The sequence below is a fragment of the Danio aesculapii genome, chromosome 4 (genome assembly GCF_903798145.1).
Source record: "Danio aesculapii chromosome 4, fDanAes4.1, whole genome shotgun sequence".
In the NCBI taxonomy this organism is placed as follows: domain Eukaryota; kingdom Metazoa; phylum Chordata; class Actinopteri; order Cypriniformes; family Danionidae; genus Danio; species Danio aesculapii.
Genome location: NC_079438.1, coordinates 29,663,546 through 29,672,506, shown reverse-complemented (window position 1 = coordinate 29,672,506; position 8,961 = coordinate 29,663,546). Strand labels below are relative to the sequence as shown.

General features: G+C 41.8%; 6 non-coding genes across 6 annotated transcripts; all 6 read right to left on the bottom strand.

The window, feature by feature from the left end:
* Positions 1-6,917: 6,917 nt before the first annotated feature.
* LOC130223964 (5S ribosomal RNA) lies at positions 6,918-7,036 on the bottom strand. The gene has a single exon (XR_008837070.1). It is a non-coding gene; the product is annotated as a 5S ribosomal RNA (ribosomal RNA).
* Positions 7,037-7,217: 181 nt separating this feature from the next.
* LOC130223933 (5S ribosomal RNA) lies at positions 7,218-7,336 on the bottom strand. Its single transcript, XR_008837041.1, has one exon. It is a non-coding gene; the product is annotated as a 5S ribosomal RNA (ribosomal RNA).
* A 179-nt stretch (positions 7,337-7,515) lies between these two features.
* Positions 7,516-7,634, bottom strand: LOC130223819 (5S ribosomal RNA). Its single transcript, XR_008836933.1, has one exon. It is a non-coding gene; the product is annotated as a 5S ribosomal RNA (ribosomal RNA).
* Positions 7,635-7,815: 181 nt separating this feature from the next.
* LOC130223818 (5S ribosomal RNA) lies at positions 7,816-7,934 on the bottom strand. The gene has a single exon (XR_008836932.1). It is a non-coding gene; the product is annotated as a 5S ribosomal RNA (ribosomal RNA).
* A 181-nt stretch (positions 7,935-8,115) lies between these two features.
* LOC130223882 (5S ribosomal RNA) lies at positions 8,116-8,234 on the bottom strand. The gene has a single exon (XR_008836992.1). It is a non-coding gene; the product is annotated as a 5S ribosomal RNA (ribosomal RNA).
* A 179-nt stretch (positions 8,235-8,413) lies between these two features.
* LOC130223951 (5S ribosomal RNA) lies at positions 8,414-8,532 on the bottom strand. Its single transcript, XR_008837058.1, has one exon. It is a non-coding gene; the product is annotated as a 5S ribosomal RNA (ribosomal RNA).
* Between the last annotated feature and the right edge of the window lie 429 nt (positions 8,533-8,961).

Sequence of the window (8,961 nt, the reverse complement as noted above, 5' to 3'; positions counted from 1 at the left end):
AATGTAGGACTACACACGCACACACACACATGCACGCACACACACACACACGCTCACACACACATGCTCTCTCTCTCTCTGTCACACGCACGCACGCATACATACTCACTCGCTCTCATACACACAAACACACACACACTCGCACACACTTACACATGCACACACACCACTCGCATGCACACACACTCACTTGCTCGCATGCACACACAGACATTCACTCTCACTCACACACACACACACACGCACATACACACACACGCAGACACACACACAGACTAGGCATGTGCCGGTATCACATTTTCATGCTGCGATTAATTGATTGAGCTTTTATCACGGTATACGGTATTATCACGATATTGTAATTTTACTAGAGAAACAAGTAAAAAAACACAAAAAACTTCAGTTTCGTCAACTTAGTAACTTTAATAACTTTTTAATTAACTAAAAGTACTTCAAACATTTAAATACAAATAAATATAAATAAAACAATATAAAAGTAAACTTGAGCAATTATATCAAAGTGAATGTGCAAAGGGAAATCGTCTTCGATTAGCAATCCCTCTGCATTTTTTTGGAACCCAAAATATTTCCAAACCTCTGACTTTTTTTTTGAAGGGGGATAAATTGTCGGCAGCGTTCCTCCTTCCGCCATGCTTCTTCTTCGTGTGAGGATTAGAGAGCGGTGGCAGCGGCGGCGCGCCCTGCGTGTACACAGTGCTTCTACATGCGGGGATTGCAGCAAATACGCAGTGTTTCTTCAAGTGGTTGATGGAAAATAAGCTAAGGCGCGTTCTAAGAATATAAATTCGGATCTATTATTTTTCACTGTATTTTGAAGTGCCCGCGATAACAATATCGTGCATATTCATTCCCGTGATTTATCGCATTACCGAATACCGGCACAAGCCTAACACAGACATTCACTCACTCACACACACACACACAAACTCTCTCTCTGTCTCTCTCTCTCACACACACACACACACACACACACACACAAACTTTCTGTCTCTCTCACACACACAAACTCTCTCTCACTCACACACACACACACACGCACACACACACACACACACACAAACTCTCTCTCTGTCTCTCTCACACACACACACACACACACACACACACACAGCTGTGGTTATAAATGTGTGTGTTCTTGTGTTCAGATGTCTGTTTCCTCACACTGGATCCAAACACAGCACACACTCAACTCATTCTGTCTGAGGAGAACAGAGAGGTGAAGAGTGTGGAAGAGAAACAGCCGTATCCTGATCATCCAGACAGATTTGATGGTGTGTATCCTCAGGTGTTGTGCAGAGAGAGTGTGTGTGGACGCTGTTACTGGGAGACTGACTGGAGTGGAGATTATGTGGATATATCAGTGTCATATAAGAGCATCAGGAGGAAGGGACGAGGTGTTGAGTGCTGGTTTGGATGTAATGCTCAGTCCTGGAGTTTGATCTGCTCTTCCTCCAGATTCATATTCGTACACAATAACACAGAGACTCGTCTCCCAGTGAAGCCGCTCAGCAGTAGAATAGGAGTGTTTGTGGATCACAGTGCAGGAACTCTGATCTTCTACAACATCTATAGAGACACAATGAGCCTCATCCACTCAGTCCAGACCACATTCACTGAGCCGCTCTGGCCTGGGTTTATAGTCTATCTTGGATCATCAGTGAAACTGAGCTGAAGACTGACAAGAGATTTACCCACAATCCTCTGCAGGAGCAGTCAGCAGCTGTGTGTGTGTGTGTGTGAGAATTGTAACTCCACAGCTGATGTAACAGCAGCTCTCCTTGCTCCACATTCCAGACAGCGTCCTTATAACACACTGTTGTTCAAAGGTTTCAGCATCATTTCTGCTCTTGTAATACTTCAGATCTTTTGTAATTCTGGACCTAACGAACGCTTTAAAACTCTAAATCTCTTGAGCATGTTCATCATCTGTTCTGTTTCTTCTTGTGATAAGTAGAGCAAGTTTTGCTGGAGCAACTAAACAGTGAATGACCTGCCATTTCAGTTTGTGTTTCTGACTATCGGTCTTTGTCAGTCACGTGCGTTTGTTGTGTGTTACGTCACACCTGCGCCATTTTGGTGGTATCTCTTCCTGAGACAACTTGAGAGACGCATAATAATGCAAGAGAGATCCATGCCAAAAAAAGGTCAAGTTGGAGAAGTACAAGAAAATTTAGCCTACACGGGACTGCAATAAACTAATCGAAGATGCCAGGGATCGTCATTTTGATAAACTGTCTTATATTCAGGATATAGATCCGTATAAATTAATTGCAAACCAAGGGAGTGCTCTGTCACCTACCCATTGCTGAAATATCTATTCAGTTTAAACCACTGATTGATCTAATGTTTAACTTTGAGAAAAAGCATTCGTCTCTGTTCTTTAAAGGGTTATTCAGTTCAAGTAATATCTGCTTACCTTGTGTTGTGATGTACCAGTTTTGTTATTGTGAAGAACAATAAATGAGTTAACAACAAATTAAGTCATCCTCCATTTATTTACATTTATACAAATGATATTTTTATTCAGGCACTGAGGGAAAATTCATTTCAGGAGTAATGCATCATATTGTTTACATAAGACAGGATGAAACATTAGCAAAACACACTCATACACACAGTGAAAGAAACAAAGCTACAAAAACGTGAAGGAATTTGCAAAGAATGCATCAATTAAGCACAGAATGCATTTATACACCTGGGCTTTTAACTCTTATTGACAACTACAGCTCTTCTACACTACAGTTGGACATTGATTTATTGAGCACAACAGACAGTTACAATCCTCTGCTGTAATGTGACATCTTCACCTTCACAAGAGTATCATGTTGAGGGTCAGTGCTTGTTATTAAGATTTTGTGTTTTTTACTGTTTGGTACTTGAGCATCATTCTTGTCACAAAATCCATCAGTATCTCCTCATCAGTGTTTCTCACCATCTTCAACCTCACATGTCTCCTTCTCTGCATGTTGTTCGTCCACATCTTCAGCTGACTGCAGTGTTGGTTTTATTTCCTTCTCTTAGGTTGTCTTGCAGAGTGTGCGGTGTCTGTCTGTGTAGTATCTGTGTGGCCCAGATGTAGAGATGGTGCTCAGTCTGGGTCAGTCTCCATAATCTCATATGCAGGTTAGCTGGCAATGACAAAGTTAGAAATGTATTTACAGCAAAAATATTACACTTAGAATAAGTAAAAATAAATGTACTATAATGCTACATGCTAATGGAAATATGACAGTTTGAGCATAAGAAACCTAAATTGAAATTTGAACTTTTAAAACATTCAGAAAGAACATTTACTGATAATTTGCTCATCCCTTTGTCATCCAATATATTTATTTTGATAAACTGCAGTTTTATGAAGCTACAGTCTGAAGGTTTAAAATATTTCATCTAATGTTTTCAACAAAAACCTATATTTGTTTTAGAAAAAGGACAGTCGAAAATGTACTTTTTGACAGGGGGTAAGTAAATCAGCAAATGTAAGTTGTAACAAAGATTTTAAAAGTATTTTACAATATTTTAACAATCAATTACTTCACAATCTTAAATCCAAATGCACTACGTTGATTCACTAAGATTTAAATGCAGTTCTACCCCCAAAACTAAAGTGTTACACTGAATTAAAATAAGTATTAAAAGCTCAATGACAATTGTAAAGTTACTTAAATATTCTTACATACTTACCTTTGTGAAAATGTCGAGAGCATAAACGGAGATATGCCAGCAAAAGATATATTTTGTGTCTCAACGCAGCAGGCCAGGGCACCCGATGCACTGCTACAGTCTGTCAATATCCTCTCTTCTGAGTGGGAAATGTAATATATCTGTCGTCGTGATAATTTGTTTACCTTTTCGATCGCGTGATTTGCTATTTACTTACAGCCCTTAACACAACAAGAACGTAACACTGTGTTTACTCTGCGAAAGACGCTAAACATACAACAGCTCACGTTAACTCGGATACAACACAAATGGCGGCTATGTCCCATAATGCAATTCGGTGTTTACGAGGGTGACGTCACCTGACAAAGACCGATAGCTCGCTCTAGAATAAACTTACATTGAGTCCAATTCTGTCCACATCTGCTCAACATATCAAACTATTGTGTTCAGCGTCTCCACTCCAGATAGCGATGATCCACAGTCTCTCTCTATGTCCACAGAAGATACACTTGTCATGGACAATAGAGTTAACAACACATATGAAAGCATTCACTGCCATAATCCCCTGCAGAATCCTCCATTGTAAATCCCCAACACGTTTTGTCAATGTTGCTTTATACCAAACTCTCCACACTGGTTTCCCCCTACAGTATCATCAAATATCCATTCTTTCTGTTCATCTGCCTCTGTCTTCTCTCTGTTCCCTGATAATAATCCTAACATTAGACATTTGTTTGGACATGATGTGCTCTCTTCAACAAGCAGCTTTTCTCTTCATTCTGCAGGCTGTTCGCTCTGGCAGTTGGTCAGATATTTGTAAGCTAGCCTATAATAAACAGCAGAGTTATTCTGCAATCAGGTGATGTGCTCCATCAGGCGCAGTCATCTGAATAGTATCTTGTAGTGTGCTGTGCTGCAGTTTTCAGATCATGTAGTGTGCGCACGTTTAAGATTTGAGATAATATAAGGGTCATTCCTGGCATTCGCTAATATTTCAGCTTGAGCAAACTCATGTTTAAAAGTGTATTGATTATATTGTTGACTAGTCTACATAATTAGGCACAATTTAAACATTCACAACATCATCTTTTCCCTCCTCAGGCATTAAAGCCTTTATATTATTTTCTCTTTTATTCTTATTTGGACAGCCATTATTCTCAACCCCATAACGGACTAAACTGAGTTGCTAATATTAGTATTTCACAAAGCTTTCGCTATAAAACCAACATTTCCCTGTTGCTCATATGTCCCTCAAATCAGTTTAATGGCTAAAATATCACATTTCTGAGGAGTTTTAGATTTAGATGTGATTTAAGTTACAATTATACAACTCCTGCATTCTGTGCTCTCTTCATTTCTCTAAAAAGTTTTACATTTAGATGTCTTACCCAAACCACATATTCACAATGGTAGGCCTTAACATGGTGGTTGGTACTCAGCAAGAAGTTTTTCTATATTTAATTGTTTCCCAATATGAATGTCACAGGGTCGAGAATACAGTGACAGGGTTGAAGACTGTAACAGGGTTGAGGGGTGTGGTGCCTGATTGGTCTTATGACATTGATCGTAAGAGACACAAAAAATCAATGATGTATTCTGATACCCCGATGCGTAACAGCACAACTCTTAATGAGGAAACCAAGCGTAAGAGTAAGGAGAGGCGCCTCAGCAAGAGGGCGCGCAGGACCAACAAACCAACTGAAGGAACTCTAACTGACCTCGCTGCTCAGTTTAAACACATAACTCTTAGTGCATGAATGTGTAGGCGCACTATCTATGAAGGCTGAGCATATAACTGCCAAATAATTGACTTATACTCAGATGACTATGTATTTGTCTTCCCGAGGGATTTTCCCACTGTTTAAATGATATATGCTCTTTGAATGTGGAATTTAATTAAGATGTGCACCTGTGTTTATGATTGATCTATGTTCTGTTTCTGAACATTGTTTATGGGACCTGTCTCCCAACACTGTCCCAGCTTCGATCGTTATCTATGCATGATGAGTATAAAAGCTGAAATGTACAAACCAGTTTCACGCTTTCTGACTTCTGTATAATGGATGTCTTAGGCCCTTTATTCTCAACGGAGGATAAAGGATTTTGATTCTGTTATATGTCTTTTGTTTATTCTACTTTTTCACTGGATTTTATTTTATTAATAAAAGTATATTTTATTACTTATCTTCACTGGAGTGGACATTGACTTCATTTTCCAGAACCCATCAAGTTACCCTGTGTGGTAAAGTATGAATCTAATTTATTCTTTTTGCAAAAACATTATAAAGACGATCCTTTAACTAAACTCTAGCTAAGAAACATAGCGAAGGGAGGATCCTGGTTTATCTTTGTTTAATTAGGGTAATTAAATAAAGGCGATCCAGCACAATGGTCATGGCTGAATGTACGCTCTGCTTCAACGTCTACAGACGGCTCTTGCCGCACCAGTCAGCGGTTCACATAGAGACAAACTCGGACGAGAAGAGGCTTTTGCTCTCGCTTGCCACTGGCTGTCTGGACATGTGGAAGATGCTGTGCACATTGCCCGGCTGTCGCAGAACACCATGGGAAGAGCAATGTGTCAGAAAATGGCTCGGGAGTTGCGGTGGTTGCAGTCCACTCAACCGATGGTTCCTGTGATGTCTTAGTTGCCGTCGTCGGAAGACGATGATCGGGAACCAGATGACCCGGAAGCCGGGCGTCTGTGTGCCGACCCCTGCTGCAGGCTCGCTATGGAGCGCATCCAGACCCAGCTCTCAGACCTCAGCAACCAGGTGGAGGAGGAAGAGGAGGTCTCCAGCAGCGGCGGCACCATCCCCGGACCCGGCCCTCAAGTGAGGGGTGGCCAAAGGTCCTAAGCCCCCCGGACCTCTGGAAACTTACGACCCACAAAAGTACCCCTACCCGGACCACGTTCCCGCCCTGAGTTGAGTATGGTTATAGCACTTTCTGTTGGGCTGGTGGGGGTATATCATCAGGGCTGACTTTTGACTTACATCCCCTTTCTGCAGACTTGTTCTTGGAAGAGATCGACGGTTTTCAACTGGGAATTTCCTTTTTATCAACCATCCAGCGTGAGTTCGAGCTTGGTACGCAAAGGGTTAGAGCTCTCATTTGCAGCTAACGCAGGCACGTTGTGGGGTCCAAGAGGTGAGAACGAAGCAGGCGAAAGAAGGCAGACTGATCTCCTTTTTTTTTTTTTTTTTTGAATATGTTCCAAATGAAGGAATTCAAAAAGCTTACAGCACCTGGTAATCCCAGGCGGTCTCCCATCCAAGTACTAACCAGGCCCAACCCTGCTTTGCTTCCGAGTTCAGATGAGATCAGGCATTGCCAGGGTGGTATGGCCGTAAGCGAGAGCAGCAGTAAAGAGTTGGCTATTTAAAAATAGGCGCAGCACCAGGAGCCGAGCGCCGCTCAGCTTGCCTTGAAACAGCACCGACAGAAACAATGCCCTTGGCCCCTCAATAGTTTACCTCTTTTTTTAAAAAAAAAATGTATTTATTAATTTTTTTGCCAAATGAAGGAATTCAAAAAGCTTACAGCACCTGGTATTCCCAGGCGGTCTCCCATCCAAGTACTAACCAGGCCCAACCCTGCTTTGCTTCCGAGTTCAGATGAGATCAGGCATTGCCAGGGTGGTATGGACGTAAGCGAGAGCAGCAGTCAAGAGTTGGCTATTTAAAAATAGGCGCAGCACCAGGAGCCGAGCGCCGCTCAGCTTGCCTTGAAACAGCACCGACAGAAACAATGCCCTTGGCCCCTCAATAGTTTACCTCTTTTTTAAAAAAAAATGTATTTATTAATTTTTTGGCCAAATGAAGGAATTCAAAAAGCTTACAGCACCTGGTATTCCCAGGCGGTCTCCCATCCAAGTACTAACCAGGCCCAACCCTGCTTTGCTTCCGAGTTCAGATGAGATCAGGCATTGCCAGGGTGGTATGGCCGTAAGCAAGAGCAGCAGTCAAGAGTTGGCTATTTAAAAATAGGCGCAGCACCAGGAGCCGAGCGCCGCTCAGCTTGCCTTGAAACAGCACCGACAGAAACAATGCCCTTGGCCCCTCAATAGTTTACCTCTTTTAAAAAAAAAAAAAAGTATTTATTTATTTTTTGGCCAAATGAAGGAATTCAAAAAGCTTACAGCACCTGGTATTCCCAGGCGGTCTCCCATCCAAGTACTAACCAGGCCCAACCCTGCTTTGCTTCCGAGTTCAGATGAGATCAGGCATTGCCAGGGTGGTATGGCCGTAAGCGAGAGCAGCAGTCAAGAGTTGGCTATTTAAAAATAGGCGCAGCACCAGGAGCCGAGCGCCGCTCAGCTTGCCTTGAAACAGCACCGACAGAAACAATGCCCTTGGCCCCTCAATAGTTTAACTCTTTTTAAAAAAAAAAAATGTATTTATTAATTTTTTTGCCAAATGAAGTAATTCAAAAAGCTTACAGCACCTGGTATTCCCAGGCGGTCTCCCATCCAAGTACTAACCAGGCCCAACCCTGCTTTGCTTCCGAGTTCAGATGAGATCAGGCATTGCCAGGGTAGTATGGCCGTAAGCGAGAGCAGCAGTCAAGAGTTGGCTATTTAAAAATAGGCGCAGCACCAGGAGCCGAGCGCCGCTCGGCTTGCCTTGAAACAGCACCGACAGAAACAATGCCCTTGGCCCCTCAATAGTTTACCTCTTTTTTTAAAAAAAATGTATTTATTAAATTTTTTGCCAAAAGAAGGAATTCAAAAAGCTTACAGCACCTGGTATTCCCAGGCGGTCTCCCATCCAAGTACTAACCAGGCCCAACCCTGCTCTGCTTCCGAGTTCAGATGAGATCAGGCATTGCCAGGGTGGTATGGCCGTAAGCGAGAGCAGCAGTCAAGAGTTGGCTATTTAAAAATAGGCGCAGCACCAGGAGCCGAGCGCCGCTCAGCTTGCCTTGAAACAGCACCGACAGAAACAATGCCCTTGTCCCCTCAATTGTTTACCTCTTTTTTTTTTTAAAAAAAAATGTATTTATTAATTTTTTTGCCAAATGAAGGAATTCAAAAAGCTTACAGCACCTGGTATTCCCAGGCGGTCTCCCATCCAAGTACTAACCAGGCCCAACCCTGCTTTGGCTCCGAGTTCAGATGAGATCAGGCATTGCTTTTTTTTTTTTTTTTTTTTTTTTATTAAAAATAATTTTCAAATACAATGAAACAATACATTGAGTGACTTTTCAAACATCAAAAATAAAAAATAATTATATAAAATATATTCATTTGTATTTGTCCCACATCCAGGTAACACCATT